The following is a 17,536-nucleotide window of genomic DNA, read 5'->3' as shown; positions in this document are numbered from 1 at the left end:
CTCATTTTGATGGTCTAAGATGATCAAGGGAACCAAAAAATGATTCTTTGCAACTTAATATGTTGAAATTTATTATTTTATATATGTAACTTTAAAGAATAATATGATAAATATTTTTGGACTGAAATGACTATTCTTTGTTGATTTTAATTAAGAACTAATTAAGATAATATTTTAATAATTTTAAACACTTTTTTTCATAATTTTAGGAGATAATTTAGTCAATTATTCCAACTTGCGTGTGTGAGACTATACTATACTAGTAGTGTATAGGGATTCAGAATTAATTTAATCTTTTTATAAGGTGGAAAATTAAGGCTTAAGTTTTTTTAAAAAAGATGTTTATATTTAGTGTTAAATAGTATTTCGCACAGAATTATATCTAAAATAAATAACATGATCAACTAGGTAGGAGTTGAGAAAAGGTATATAGGAATAATAGAGATTATGTGCAAGGTAGGAGACAAAAGTCTTTTATAATATGATCAATTAAGATTTAAATTATTTTTTTAAAAAAATTCATATTTAATTTAGTGCTTAATTGTAACTTGAACATAATTGTCATTAAAAAATTGTGAGAAAAAAAATACTACGTGTATAAGAATTGAGATTATTTGCAAGGGTGAGAGAAAAAGTACATAGTATAAGGATGAGAGACATGCTTAGGATTTGTGCCCATCGAATATGTGTGCATGCTAGCGAAAGTAAGTAGCTTAGGATGACAAACAATTGACTAAAATTTTTTTTTTATTTTCTTTCTTTTCAAAGAGTGGAACACCTTTTTTCTACGATTTTTTGACATAAGTAGATACCTAATAAACGTCTTTAATTAGTTCATTTTCATATAATAATTTTTTGTACTTTCAAATTTTTTTTTTGTGATGCATTCATATCTAAATAACAACTTTCATTTTCTCTGTTAGGAATATGCACACCACTGTAATAAGCAACATCAAATATTTTATGCTAATTAAACATATAAATATAAATATACACAACATTTCAATGTAATTAGCATTTATAGCTGTATTTTTAGCTTTTTGTAGGTTGCTATGATTAGATTTCTGAAACTGAACCCTCTTTGGATGTTATGGTTAAAGCTAACCTATTATCAAAGTCCACTGCTTTCCATGTTCAGCCCCTTGATTCAGTTCATATGAATTTTTAAGATAATTATGATTATTAAATACATACTAATAGTTGAAACTGGTTGACAATGATTCAGCATATATGGTTATTTGTGGTAAACCTGTTTATTGTACTGTTACATCTAAAATTTGGTACAACATTCAAAGACGGTTAATAACAATTAACCGTCTTTGAAAGACATAGCATTCAAAGACGGTTATTAGCAAATAACCGTCTTTAAATGCCTATTTTGACACAGCTTTCAAAGACGGTTATTTGTTAATAACCGTCTTTGATTGTAAAGTCTGACACACCTTTCAAAGACGGTTATTAACTAATAACCGACTTTGAATGCCTATTCTGACACACAGTTCAAAGACGGTTATTAGCAAATAACCGTCTTTGAATGTAAACTCTGACACAACATACAAAGACGGTTATTAGCTAATAACCGTCTTTGAATGCCTATTCTGACACACAGTTCAAAGACGGTTATTAACAAATAACCATATTTGAATGTAAACTCTGACACAGCATACAAAGACGGTTATTAGCTAATAACCGTCTTTGAAAGGTTCTTACATTCAAAGATGATTATTATAATAACCGTCGTAAAAACTAATTTCATTTTAACGATGTTTTAAAAAATGATGGTTGATAATCATCATTAAATGCACTTATTAACCGTCGTAAAAAACCTTTTTTTTAGTAGTGAAAGCATCAACTTCCTTCTTGCTCAAAAGGGGTGAAGCAGGTTTGGGTAGAGCTTGGGGTTAAGGAGGTAGAAATTGAGGTGGAAATGCTAGAGAAGGTGAAGGTAGGAGGTATGAGTTTCAAGAATCTGAACATTAGATTATTATTCCTTCAAGGGTGGGGTTGGTTGTGATTAGGGCTACTCAAGAATCTCAAACATAGATTCTTGTGGCTTGGGACGAAAAGATGGTTGAGGTGAAGATTGAGTTTGATTTTGAAGGTTGGTTGTTTTGTTGTTGGTTCAGACTGAGAATATGGAACTTTTCTCTTTGGGGCAATTCTAGAGTCTGATGGTTGAGGAATTAAGGGTGGTTGTTTCTTAGGTTTCTTTCATTGGTCTAAGGACTTAGGGTTAAAGGATGTTGGAGGTGGGTCATTCCATGAGACAAACATCATATCCCTTTAGATTTTCTTTGTCCTAGTTTCCCTTATATGCAAAAAAAATAAAAAACAAAACAGAATATATGAAACTGAAAATTAAATATGTCGACAAAAAAATAGAATAGGTTAATTTTTTAATTCAAATATTTAGTTTTTTGGTATTGTTTCAAATATTTATGTTGTTTCTGTGTATCTTTTAATTTCTTTTAAAAAAATCTTGTTTAACGTAAATTTCTTACCTAGAATTTGAACTTGGTTTACCACATTGTGCAAGACTATGGCTTCTTTGGTTAAACCGATTGTTGGTGAATTAAATTATTAAACATTATTGAACCTATACTATATCTTTAGGAAAAAAATTATACTCTAAGCCATAATAAATTCCCTCTCTTGAATTTAGGCATATTTTCCAAGATTGATTATGAAATAAGAATTATATTTCAAAATTAGATCCGTGTTTATAGAAGCTTGTAAACTTAGAATCTAGTTAAGAAGCTTGGAATTTGGTGAGCTTTGGACTCCTTCATAAGCTTGTTTGATTGGGCAATGGTATCTGCAAAAGACTAGTTGATAGTAACTTTTCATTCTTATCACTTCTTCTAACAAACTTCTAAATGAAGTTATTGGGATCGAGGTTTAAAAAATAATTTCCGAATCTAATTAAAAATTATTAAATAGTCCATGAACTTGTTGATTAATTTAACCTTTATTTAAAAGAGATTAATTATTAAAAATAGATGTAACTAAATAATGTGTTGGGTAAATTAACCAATACACAACATCTCAAATTTTTTTCTCTTTTAGTCATTGGTTTTAGGTCCATTATCTAGCAAAATAAATTTATTTTTGCCAGATAAGTGAATTTCTAGTGAATAATTATCTTAGTTAAAGTAGCAACAAAAAGATGTACAAATGGTTACCTACATTATTATTTTGGCAACTTGAAGTATTTATGAAAAATGTTACAATTATACACTAAAAATAAATAAGCATGGAAATAAGGGCACCTTGTAGCATTATCTTCATTGAGCAAGTAGACAAATTTTCAACAAAAAAAAAGAGTAATTCTCAGTATATATGTTCTATACTTGCAATTAAGCCTGGCCTTCTACATCACAAAATGATTGTTCCTAAAAAAACAACTTAGTCTATAAATGATATCTTGTATTGATTGTAATCATTATTGGAAAAGTCTAACTTTGTAAATAATCTAAGTTAAAAAAATTAGAAAAGGAATAGGACAAACCAAATACATTAAAATAAAGAACTATAACATGAATGCATGTGCATGTTTTCTTCATAACAATTTTTTTAGTTCCAATTAGTTGACAATGTTTCTTATTATGAATCTTATAATTAAATTATCTCTTTGAATGATGGTTTAAGGCAGAGATAGGGTGTATCTCTATGATCACTAAGTTAGTGATCTTGAAACTCTGTTTGGATGTTCAAAACACTACAACATTGTATCAAGGACAGTCCTAGAAAACTGTCTTCTTCAAAAACGTGATGGTATTTTTGTAAATAATCGTAATTTTTCAAAGATGGTTATTGCAAAACCGTCTTTGAAATATCTTTTCAAAGATGGTTTTTGTCAAAATCATCTATAAAATTAGATATTCAAAGTTGGTTTCATAAAACAACCATCATAGGCCTTTATTTTCTCACTCGAGCCCGTTCCTCTTCACATGCCTAGGATGTGCCTTTTTCTCTCCTCTCAAGTTTACATTCTTAGGTCACGACGCTCAAACCCGAGGCTTGCTAGAATCTCGCCAGAGAACTGGTTGTAGGAAAGGTTTATCAACTAAAACTGAGAGAGGTTTGCAATGGTCCGCAACACGTTCTTCCTCATTCCTCTTCTTCTCAAACCCTCACTTCTGCAATCTCTTCCCTTCATCGTCCAAAATGCAAACCCTAGTGTGTCATTTTGTGAACCGCTTGAGCCTCTTTCCAAACACCTCGTGCCTTCGGAGAACCAAATCATTTGAGCACCACGTGCTTTTCACGCATAGGGGGAGTTTGAGAAGAGCTTGCAGTGCTAGCTTGGAGCCTTTCCTCGATGAAGAGTTCGCGAAGAAGGTTGAAGATCTCGCACTCAAGTTTCAGCTCTCTGAGGAAAATACCAATGCAAACGACTTGGATTCAAAGGATTTTCAGGAGATTTCTTTGCGTCGGTGAATTTTGCAGAGGAGTTCGAGCTGCCGATGGAGATTGTTCCAGCAAACATCGAACGGAAAGCCAATAGCATTAAGCTTCTGTTTTCGATAAGGATAATGAAGAAGAAGCTATAGTGGAAGGAATGGTTCAAAGAGGCAGGGGAATCCGCGTATTGCTCTATCAAGATAGCATTCTCTTCCATGGGTTTTATCATCAAGGAGCTTCACAGTTTTATTATTCCGATGAGGGAAGTTTTGTTCTATGATGTTTATTTAGCACTTAAAATTTGTCTTTTTTGCAGGTTAGTGAGGATCCACTTACTGTAAAAGTCAAACATCTCAAGGTATGTCTTTATCTATTGCTTCCTCATTTTATATTTTCATTAAACTGAAAGATTTGAATTGAATTATTCTCTTATTGAATTTTACTTGGTGTTGCAGGATAAAACTTATAAGAAAGACGATGATATTATAAAGGCCACATCTTTTGAGGTTATATCGACCCTAAGAGATGTTCTTAAAACAAGTTTCCTTTGGAGAGATCATGTCCAAACATATACTAAGGTTTGGACTCTTTTCTGTATGTGTTTATCGGTGAACCCATTGTTATCTTCATTGTTAGTGAACCTGTTGTTATCCTTGGGTTTCGACAAATGCAAAATTAATATCTACTAAGCTTTGTCAACACTAAGTCCAGTTGCACCTGTCACAATAGTAGCATCACTGTTGGTTCAGTTCCTTATAGAACTTAGCCTTATCAGTGTGTGTCGTATAACTCCCGTCAATCTTCACAAATTAATCAGATAACAGATGAGCAAGAAAATTTAAATTCTGGGAGGAGTGCAAATCCCTCTGAGGCTATAGGGAATGTGAGTACATGTAACCAATTTGGATATTGCTTTAGCAAGTACATTTTCTTTTTTGTTCATTTCTTCAAATTGTTGAATGAAATTGTCTTTCCATTCCCTGTAAATATTTGGAGTCATTTAAGTCCTCGCATTTCTGATGCTGATGAAAACATCCACATCGAGTAAAGATAAAATGAGCTAGAGTTTTTGCTTATTGAGAATCTGGTTGAACATAGATGAATGTTAGTCTAGCAAATATGTGTTTTTGTATAGTTGTGCTAAGATGTGGATTTTATAAGGTTGTGCTACAAAATTTTGATGTCATCATGTGCTGATCTAGAGATGAACCTAATGGTGCTGATACGGGGTGATATTTTAGTACTGAAAAAGAGGGTGTCTAGATAGGATCTTGTTTCAAATTAGTTCTCAATGTCATTTGCAATAGAAATATATATTTGAATAGTTCTTAATGATGGTGAATTCAGGACTGGCTTAAGGCCTAAGTAGCCCAAGCAATGGCTTTAGGCCCCCAAAAAAAAGGTCACATTTTTTTTAGTACTAATATACCTCAAAAAAATTTATTGTAAAATTATATTTGAAAATAAATTTTAATTAAAATATTATAAGTAACTTTTAATCTTTTTATTGGTATAACAATTAATGAGCAACAACTCTTCACCAATATCATAGCTTTGTTTTAAAAAAAGAAATTTAATAGTTAATAGCTAAAGAAATCCAAAAACTTTTCTTTTATTTTTATTCTCTTTATTCTATTCTTATTTAATTCTAATTTTGTCTTCTTTTCTCATTGTCTCTCATACTTCTTTGTCTTATCTCCTACTTCTTCAGTTTACTTGATTATTGTTTTACTTTGACACATTAGCCAATAGCTCCCCAATACCTATTTGTTTATTCTCATCTCTTATGTGCATGTGTCTTTATTTGAAGGGTAGAAGGGAACAGTTGATATTTCTTATTGTTGAGTGTGTCAATATCAGGTAAAAGCTAAAAATATAACTTATTTTACTCTTATTTACTCAAATTACTGTACTCTTATCTACTCAAAAATAAAAATTAATTACGATAATTTAATCAATAATTTTACATCACAAAAAGCCCAAAAAATTAATTTTAAATAAAATAATGATAATTTTAATAAACTATTTTATGAGTAAATAAAAAACCTCTTTCTTAAATTTGTTTTAGGCCTCTCAAGTCCTTGAGCCGGTCTCTGGATGAATTCTGTTGTTGTCGTCAAACTTTTTGTTTTTTCTGTTCTTACTATTATTTTATGTTTATTCTTCTGATAGAGAAGCTGTTATTTTTTATGATGACCAAGATGAAGGTACTACTGGAGGTGGGGAATGGGGGTATCTACGATACTCCACTAGTTTTGGTTCTGGAGAATGTCGTAGCAGAGATAAAACAAGTGAAGATCATAGGAAGGCCATGAAGACTGTAGTGGAAGGGCATTTTAGAGCTCTGGTAGCTCAGCTCTTACAAGTGGAGAACCCAACTACTTGTGATGAAGATGGAAAAGAGAGTTGGTTGGATATAATTACTGCTTTGTCTTGGGAAGCTGCTACACTTCTGAAGCCTGATACGAGCAGAGGTGGAGGTATGGATCCTGGTGGCTATGTAAAGGTTAAATGCATAGCTTCTGGACATCGAAATGAAAGGTAATTGCCAACAACCAACTATCCCAAATGCTTAAGCTCTTAGGTGAAGATACAAATGGTTATATATGTATATATTATATTTCTAACAGTAATGGTAGTGGAGAGAAAAAAATTGATTAATGTGCTGACCTACATGCTGCTAGATCTTTTATTTGTTCTCCTGTTTAAGTATTTTGGTAGATTTTTATCCGAATTTTAGGTTTGTGCTGCTGACAACCATGCTGCTAGACCTTTTTCCTATTCTGTATGGATAGTTCATATTTGCCACAAAAGTTATGCAGGCAAAATCCATTTTATGGAGTAGATGGATAACTCCAGTATGTTGAAGGACAGTTGAAGTCTTCTCCTCTTAATCATTTTTTTTTTTACTGACTACTTCATTTAAGCATTATTAACTCAATGCTGATTTATTCTATGATTTCTTTATTTTTTTCGTAAAAAAACACTAAAGTAATAAAATGATAATAGGTTAAATAATAAAATGTACATTTAAGTCTAAAAATATGATTTCATTTTATTTTATTGATTTAAAAATATTTATAAAAAAAATTATCCAAATTGAGTAATATAACTCGAGCTTTAAAAAACTAAACTAATTTTTAATTTGATTTAACTCAAAGCGGTTCATGTACATAGTAGATTGATTATTTCATTAACCTAAATTTTTCCTTTTACTATTATTATTATAGAAATTTATTTACTTGGGTTTTTTATATTACATAAATATTCATGTCAAAAAGTATCAAACAAAAAATCTTAAGGTCCAAAGTATTTGTCATAAGCTTTTTTATTAAACTTTAAATATTAATACATGATAGGTTTTTTTAAATGACATACTATGTTAATATAAGATTACGGGTACCAAAATACTATGATATGATAGTATATATAATTGTTTACCACAACAATAATAATGATAATTGTTTTATAAAATGAAATCAAGTGCTGCCTCCTATAGTACAAAAATTTTATTTGGGTATATATATAATATTATGTGCGTATAGAATGTGAGATCTCAAAGAACGGCTTGTAAAATGATATTGTGAACATATCATGCATTTTTAATCATTTTCAAATTTAATTTGCTTATCACTTTCAAACTTTTCCTTTATATATATATATATATATATATATATATATATATATATATATATATATATATATATATATATATAATTTTTTTCCTTTCTCTAAAGCCATTTTTATTGGACCTAAATTTGGGGTCAATGGTCAGAACCTGGGCTTATTGGTAAAACTACAATGTATCACTATTTTTTTTATCCGATATCTATTATTTTGCACTGTTTAATTTATTTACTGAATATTACATTATATAGTCTCAATTAATTTAGATAACCTAATTTATCTGTACCTGTTTTTATTTCATTTTGTTTCCCATACAAATTCTAAAAGTAATCATTTATGAATGTATGCAAAATTTATTAAAGAAAACACTTGAACAGAAGATAAGCATTCTCCCTATAAAAAAACATAAAGAATGTTAATGTGTGTTATTAATGAAATAAAATCAAATATAAAACTTATTAATTAAAAATTTTAATGAATTAAAAGCAATAGATTAAGGGACAGTTTTCAAACTATGGAGCAATTAGTCCCTATGCTTTTCACTTGGTTGATATACTTTATAAGGAAGCAGCTGATAAGCATATTTGGATTTATGAAAAAGAACTTATGTATGAAATTACGTAGAATGCATGGATGGTATAAAAGTTTTTATATTGTCAACCAATAAAAAAAATGTTATGTATGCTAATGTGCTCACTTTTATAATAATTACTTAAAAAAATATATTTGTGATAATTTTATATTATTTGATGGTGTAAAAAAAATATTATCCTAACAATGCATAATATTAAACTCAAAAAATATATATACAAGGTCTACAATGGAAAAACTAATACATCTATTTAGTATGAACTTTTTTAGGACTTAAAAGAAGTACTATTAGCAAGGATCTATTGTAACTGGAGTGGATAATAAGAAGGGGCGATGGATAAAATTGGGCCTTATTAATAATTTGTTTCTCTCTGGATATATATTTTTTCAATTGCATCTATTAATTAAGTTGGATTACAAAATCTTCAGTATAAAGAATTTACATTTTTATCTTATTGATTTTAACCTTATCAAATTATCTTTGTTAACTTGTGGTTTGAGTTTAATTTTACTCATGGGAGTGCAATATTTAAAATATAAATCGTCTCAATTATTTTTAGTATCCAATCTCTTAGCTGGAAAAGTTCAATGTTTTTTACTGTCGTAGTTAATCATAGAAGTGACTGTGAAGCTGAAAATACTGTTATTCATATGGGCTCAAAAACAACTCATGGTTTTGAATCTTCAGATATATCTAGCAATCTGGATTTTATGTTATATTTGTTTATTATTTCAGGTGATGCAATGATGTCAACGAGGCTTGCTGCTTTGGGGTACCAGTATGTAAATATAGGTATACAACTACTTCTATATACACTACTACAATTTTTACATATAACATTGGACCTTTAACATCGGTTATTCACAAAACCGATGTTAACAAAAGCGCGATGGCATTTTTGTAAATAAGTAGACTTAGTTAACATCGGTTTTTACAAAACCGATGTTATCGAGTTGATGTTAACATCGGTTTTATTAAAACCGATGTTACGTAGTTGATGTTAACATCGGTTATTTTTAAAAAACCGATGTTGTTATCATTATATATTAAACTTCTGAAATTGCACAACCCGCGCGCTTGAACCCTATCGTTCTTCTTCTTTCTCCTTTTACCTGAGATCGTCTTTGTGTCAAACTGGCCCGCGCTTCCGTGACTGCAACCACATCGTGGAGATCGTGTTTGTGGAGATCGTCTTTGCCACTTATCCATTGAGGTACGTCCTTTCGTTTTAACATTAGGCGTTCGTCGTTTTAACATTTGCTCACTTTCGCAGGTCGAAGAAAAGTAGGAAAGGAAAGAGTCCCGAAAAGGGTACTCCCAGGGCGTTATTGTTGTTTCTCCTTCTGCCTGAGTTCGTGTTTGTCGCAAACTGGGCTGCGCTTCCGTGACTGCAACCACATTGTTGAGTTCGTGTCTGCGCTTCCATCGAAGGTATGTCTCTGTTGTATGTTAATGATGAAAATCCATTGTTCAATGGTCTGTCTCTGTTGTGATGTTTTGAAACCCTAGTTAGGCACAAAGGGTTAATCGTAACTGAATCTGTAGTGATTTAGGACCATATGTAACTGCCTTATGCAGTTATTGTAGAATAAATTATGGAGTAACAGCAGGGGGGGTTAGGCAGTTTTTAGTGGGTTTTCAGGAAGGGAGAGACCAGGCTCTCAAACATCTTGGGGGTTCTATTTCTTTTGAATAAAATTCAGTCCTTATTCCCTTACCAGCTGGTATCTATGACATTGCTTTTTAGTTTTTACATTGGTTTTGATTGTGTTTTTGGGAATCAGTCATTTAGATTAGGATCTTCTTCTCTGGTGCCTTAATTTGGTAAAAATCAGGCCCCGAGATATTACACAGAGGGTTTCAGGGGCAAAGCTTTGATTTACATATTGAATTTCATCCAAATTTTTGACAAGTCATTGTTACTTCCATCAATATTGATATTGTATCATACTTAATTATATGCATTTGCTTATTCTGATCATTGTGTGTTGTGTGATTATTTCTTCCATGCAGGTACATGATTCCTATTTGTTGTGAGAGTGAAATGATGGGCAGCAGCACCAAGTGAGGTGAGTTTATATTTCCTTTTTTTTGTCTTTATCTTTGTTAGTTTGTTATATATTTTTTATTTTATATGTTTGAGTTTTAAATGTGTAAAAAATAGAAATAGAAAGGTATGTTGATTGCTTATTAAATAGAAAGTAGGATATTTTGGTTGTAGAGTTAAATTATCCCCCAGCCACATAATAGATAGGCTTCTTTGCTTCCATGTTGCCCCCCATAGATAGTAAATAGATAGGTAAGGCTGATAAAACTGAATTAATGAGAGTGATTCTGCCTCCCATAGATAGGCTTCTTTCCTCGAATCAGGAAATGTGGGCCTTTTGCTGTCTACTTATCAAGAAAAACTGATTATATTTCTGCTGAAGAGTGTAATATACACAACTGGGATCAGCTTTCCAGACCATAATATCCTGCATATGAGCCTGGATTTGTATATCAGTAATTGCTTCCATAAATGCCATAGCTATATGTTGCTCATAATCAAATAGATTCCTTCTCCACTTTAAGCCCCAACACCAATTGCCTTGAGAGAAGCTTCCCATGTTCGAGATGGTACTATTCTGCTGACCACTAATCAAGAACAACTGATTATATTGCTGTTCAAGTTGACAATCATCCCCCAACCATTTATCTTTCCAGCATTTAATTTTTTCCCCTCCCCCTACCATCCATACCATCTGCTGATGAATAAGAGTGAACTCAGGCTGCTGATATAGCTTTCGGAGGTCCTTCCATCATTGAGAATGCCAAGCTTTGTCCCTTCCATTACTAAGATCTGACCAGCCTCCATATTTTGACATTAGTATTTTGGCCCACAACTGGATTGAATTTACAAATATCCTTGACCCCAAGGCCCCCATCCTCCTTGGGGAGACATATGACATCCCACTTCACCCAAGGGATTTTCTTATGCCCTTGATCACCCCCCCCCCCCCCCGCAGAAAGTTCCTTTGCAAGGACACAAGTTTGAGAGCTATTCTTCGTGGGAGCTTGAAAAAAGATAAAATATATATGGGTAGGGCAGTCAAGACAGAATTAATCAGAGTAACCTTCCCAACCATAGATAAAATTTTCTGATTCCATTTAGATAGCTTAGCTATATTTGCTGATCAGAGGTTCCCACACCAAGCTGTTGGTAGACTTTGCCCCAATGGGAAAGCCCAGATAATGGAAAGGAGTCTCCATATGTCTACAGTTCAGAAATTGTGCTACTTCATGAATCCAATTAGCCCCAGCTCCAAAAATCCCAAATTGGCTTTTTGCAATATTAATCTTCAATCCAGATGCCAATTCAAAACCCCTCAGCATAGGCTTCAAAACAATGACATTGTCCCATGAAGCATGCCACACAAATATTGTATCATCTGCATATTGCAGAATATTTACAGGCTGACTTTGCTTCCCTACCATGAAACTTCTGTACAGGTTCTTGGCTGTTGCTACCCGCATCATTCCTGTCAAACCTTCAGCCACTATATTAAAGAGCAAGGGGGCTAAAGGATCCCCTTGTCTCAAACCTCTAGTGGGAACAAATTCCTTTGTAGGGCTGCCATTTACTAGGATTGATATTGTGGCAGATTGCAAACAAGCCTTGATCCATTTTCTCCATGTAAGGTTGAAGCCCATCCTATCCAGCATGTAATCCAGGAAAGACCATGAAACAGAATCATACGCCTTCTCGAAGTCCACCTTGAATCCAAGAAACACACACTAAGCCACCAGCTGTGTTTATTGATGGCTGGAATTCCCATCCAATATCTGCATTCCCCTATAAGGCCTGGCACGTAGCCTTGTCAATCACCAGTTTCCCAACCTTTTTCTTATCATCAATTGTCTCTTTTTATTCTCACTTCCTTAACTCAGTATCTGCCAACTGAGATACATTAGGAATAGCAAAGGGAAAGTGGCCATGCATATGCAAGCACCCACAATCAGTCTTAACACTGCAAGGTCCCCAACATAGGGAAATAGGATACAGCTCTGCACTATTATCTTATGTAGTTTTCTTTCAGCTTGTATAATATCAAGGCTTGTTAGAGAATCAGCTATGATTCGTACTTATACAAATATGTATCAATTTAGTACGTCTGGTACTTATTAATGAATATATTATATTTTTGGCTGATAAAAAAAAACACACACACAACAATCTTATGCTCGTGTTGATAATGATGCAGGTATATTTACAATGACAGGACCCCCTTTGAGAAATTGGTTGATAAATTCTTTTGTCCTGGTAATTGATTACTTTTTTTTACTTCACCTCCAGTGTTACTAATATAGAAATTAAAGGAAATTCAATCCAAAAGAAAACTTGCTGTCATGCTTTACAAGTGATATAAATTATCAAAATCTAATGACAATGAGTGCACAGAGCTGCAACTTGGCAGTAGTTTCTGACTAATACATCAGCATTAGGATTCCCAAGCATACAATGAGCTAATCAAGATTTTCACGTATCATTTTTGCTGTTTCTGCTGCTATATGGAGAACAATGTTATCATCATCATCCTAAGACAAAATAAACAGCTTAGAACTTTAAATTAGAAACATAACACACAGAGACACACACACTCATGACACACACACACACACACACACACACACACACACACACACACACACACACACTCATCATAGAAACACACACAGACACACACACACACACAAGTTTGATAACAAATTTGTTCAATTATACATGTAGAAATTTCTTCAATTCTTACTTATTAGGTGTGACAAGGTAGCTGGCCTCTTCATAAGGTACTTATCTAAATTTAACTTAAATTCTACTGCAGTGGTGATGACCTACTAATATTAGTGAAAACAAATTTGCCAAGTGTACATATAGTAGGGAAGTAATTAGAGTGAGCCTTTGATTCAAATTTTCATGTAGTTCCATCCTATCCTCTTTCCAAGCTTGGGTATAATTTATGTATCTTGCTCTTAAACTATGAATTGCATGAATTGTTTTGGTAACTAAACCTCAAACCTGCCTTATTTCTGCATGCCATATTGTTTCAAGTGTCTCTACAATCTGTATTGATTATGCCCCAAATTTCCTGCTCATGAGCTGAGTAGTACTGTAGCTATGTTTGAAGCCGGTGCTAAATAGAAGGCTGTGAAATATGATTAGTCCTCGACTCTTAATTAATAGATCTGTAGAAAACATAGGGCCCTAGGAAAGCAAGTGTTTATAATAAGAACTAATAATCCAATGCCTCTGTTTGCATATAGCAAAGTGAACAAATAGAATCTACTCAATCTAGAGAAGGTGGTGTACCTGTAAATGTACACTGTGGGAATGGGCTTGTTGAAGATTGCCCATTTGGTGTTATAGAAACCAAAAAAGGAAAAGGTGAAAATTTAAGGAAGAAATTCTAATAATACAACTAATCACTAGCTATTCAAAGATGAAGAATGGTATAATATAAAATTATTACACACGACTATTTTTGCCATAAGAAGCAGGATTTTAATGTCCTTTTGAATGCTTAAGTATCTCATACCATCTTGTAACTGATTCTCATTTAAGGATGGATGGTTGACAGTGACATTTTATACAGGAATGCTCACCACAAAATAACATTAAATTTTTTTTACATATATAGTCATATAAAATTGTCAACAGGGTTCTCATCCCTACACGATCTTGTTTTGTTTTTAGCTATTCAAATCAGAAATTAGAAGCTCTAATATCTGGTTACCTGGTTCGGCCTCCTATAATCAATGCAAACTTGCTAGTTGTTCTGCACTCTTGTGGGGATAAGCTTATCCCTTTCATTCTTAATCACTATGAGGCCTGTCTTCTTAGGAACCACTTGGACTGGAATCACCCACTGGCTATCAGAAATGGGGTAGATGATTCCAGCTTGTAAGAGCTTGGTTACTTCCTTTTTCACCACATCTTGAATGACGGGGTTGAGTCGCCGTTGTGGCTGCCTCACTGGCTTAGCTCCATCCTCTAAAAGTATCCTATGCATGCAGGTAGATGGGCTAATGCCAGGAATGTCTGCTAAAGTCCATCCAATGACTTTCTTGTGCTTCTTGAGAACTAACAACAATTTCTCCTCTTGCTCAATAGCAAGGGAGGCAGAGATGATCACTGGAAATTTTTCCTTGTCCTCGAAGTAAGCATATTTGAGGGTTGCTGGTAAGGGCTTCAACTCTAGTGTGGGTGGTGGCTGAACAGTGGGAGGAACCATGGTAGGAGAAGAAGAAGGTTCCTCAGCCTGTACCTCATAAAGCAAGTCAGAAGTATATGTACTTCCTGCAACATGGTTAGTGCATTCTGACTCTAAAAAATCAACATCAAGAGGTACAACACCAGACTCAAATTCAAATTCACTCTTAGCATAAAAATCAGATACAGGATCAAATTCAAACTCAGGTTCAGAGTCAATGCATAAGGAATGACAAGTATACAAATCAGATAAAAATGGATGTTTCCTATCATGAAGAGGATCAAAATCAAACATATAATCATCGACAATCTGATCAATTATCCCAGCACGAAAAACAGAATGATCCTCAGATGGATGTTTCATGACATCAAGAATGTTAAAATGAACAACAATATCACCAAATTCCATAGACAATGTGCCAGCATAAACATCTATCTTGGTCCGGGTTGTTTTCATAAATGGCCTGCCTAAAATAATTGGAACTGAACCATGGGAAAATCCCTCTTCCATATTAAGAACATAAAAATCAACAGGAAAAATAAGTTCACCAACCCGAACAGCACATCCTCTATGAAACCTACGGGGTAAGCAACACTTCTATTTGCCAAATGAATCACCACATCTGTAGATTGCAAAGGTCAGAGAGATAAAGAATTGAAAATGGACAGAGGCATGACACTAACTGATGCTCCTAGATCTAGCATGGCATTCTCAAATTTATTGTTCCCAATAATGCAAGGTATATAGAAAGTACCTGGGTCCTTACATTTCTCAGGAATGTGAGGAACAGATTTACCTATCAATGATGACACATTTCTGCCCATGCTAATCCTTCCATTGCCTTTGAGCTTCCTTTTGTGGGTGCACAACTCCTTTAGAAACTTGGCATATCTTGAAATATGCTTGATGGCATCTAGCAGAGGTATGTTCACCTCTACTTTCCTGAAGGTCTTTAAGATCTCCTTTTCCACTTCTTCCATTTTTTTGTTTGGAATTGCTCTAGGTGGGAGTGGAAGAGGGATAGGAGGCTGCGGTAAGTCAGAATTACTAGAAGAAGGTCCACCTGCATGAAAAATTTTGTTAGGAAGCTTCCTCTTTTGTGCAACTGTCTCATCCTCTTTTTCAGGTGTAGAATGAAGCTTAACAGGTTCAGGTGCAGGTGCTGCTACTGGTGGAGGCACTTGAATTTGGTTGCCAGACCTCAAGGTGATGGCATTCACATTTTTCGGATTCTGCACAGTTTGTGAAGGCAATTTGTCAGAATTTTGGGACTGAGCTTGGTTCAACTGAGGAGCCATATGCCCCATCAGATTTTTCAGACTCTAAATGTAGGCTCTTGTCTCTTGCTAAAATTGCATATTCTGGATGGTCATTTGCCTCACTAACTCTTCTAAGGAAGGTTGAGGAGGAGCCTTAGTTGCTTGTTGTCTTTGTTGTGACTGCTGCTGTTGTTGCTGCATTGGAGGAGGAACATATGGCTTGCTTGGACCAACAGCATTCTGGAAAAGAGGGACATGATGTTGTTGTTGTGGAGGACTTGTCCATCTCAGATTTGGATGATTCCTCCAACCTGGATTGTATCTGTTGCTTGAAAGGTCATAATGATTTTGTTGTTGTTGGTTTTGCTGTTGAAGAGGTCTATTATAAATGTTTGCAGCATAAGCTTCAGGTTGCTCATTGACTCCAGATTGCTACAAAGAAGGACAAAGATCTATATGGTGATCTGTATGGCCACCTCATGGACTCCTCTAAGGACAATAGCATCATTTCTTGCACTGAATTGTTGGGAGTTGGAAACCATCTTCTCAATCAAATTCCTAGCCTCAGCGAGGGTCATATCACCAAGAGCTCCACCACTGGCAGCATCAATCATACTTCTCTCCATGTTGCTAAGTCCTTCATAGAAATATTGAAGAAGGAGTTGACCAGAAATCTGGTGGTGAGGGCAGCTTGCACACAATTTCTTGAATCTTTCCCAGTACTCATACAAGCTTTCTCCACTAAGTTGTCTGATGTCTGAAATGTCTTTTCTGATGGCAGTGGTCCTAGATGCATGGAAGAATTTCTCCAAGAACACCCTCTTAAGGTCATCCCAGCTGAAAATGGACCTGGGAGCAAGGTAGTATAGCCAATCTTTTGTCACTCCCTCCAGAGAAAGAGGAAAACCTTTAGAAAGATATGATCTTCTTGGACATCAGGGGACTTCATGGTGGAAAAAACAATATGGAACTCTTTAAGATGCTTATGAGAATCTTCACCTGCAAGACCATGAAACTTGGGCAACAAATGTATTTGTCCAGTCTTGAGAACATATGGAACACTCTCATCAGGATATTGAATGCATAAGCTTTCATAAGTGAAATCAGGTGTAGCCATCTCCCTAAGAGTCCTCTCACGAGGTGGAGGTTGAGCCATGTTCTCAATATGAAATTAGTAATGGAATGCTCAAAATCAAAATATTTAGAATCACCCTCAACAGAATGCTCAAAATGCTCAAAATGCACAGAATGACTAGGATGCACACTATGCCTAACTAATCTATGAAAGGTTCTATCTATTTCAGGATCAAAGGGTTGTAAATCACTTGGATTGCCCCTAGTCATGCACTATATGTAGCAAACAATGTGTTTCTCAACAAGCACCTAACAAGGGGGTAAAACTACAGCTA

The 17,536-nt window shown here is 34.1% G+C and overlaps 1 non-coding gene across 1 annotated transcript; it reads left to right on the top strand.

The window, feature by feature from the left end:
• The first annotated feature begins 16,799 nt into the window (after nt 1-16,799).
• On the top strand, nt 16,800-16,906 carry LOC114369050. The gene has a single exon (XR_003657517.1). It is a non-coding gene; the product is annotated as a small nucleolar RNA R71 (small nucleolar RNA).
• Nucleotides 16,907-17,536: the final 630 nt, after the last annotated feature.

Source organism: Glycine soja, chromosome 1, assembly GCF_004193775.1.
Source record: "Glycine soja cultivar W05 chromosome 1, ASM419377v2, whole genome shotgun sequence".
NCBI classification, from domain to species: domain Eukaryota; kingdom Viridiplantae; phylum Streptophyta; class Magnoliopsida; order Fabales; family Fabaceae; genus Glycine; species Glycine soja.
This window is presented reverse-complemented; position numbering and strand designations above follow the sequence as displayed.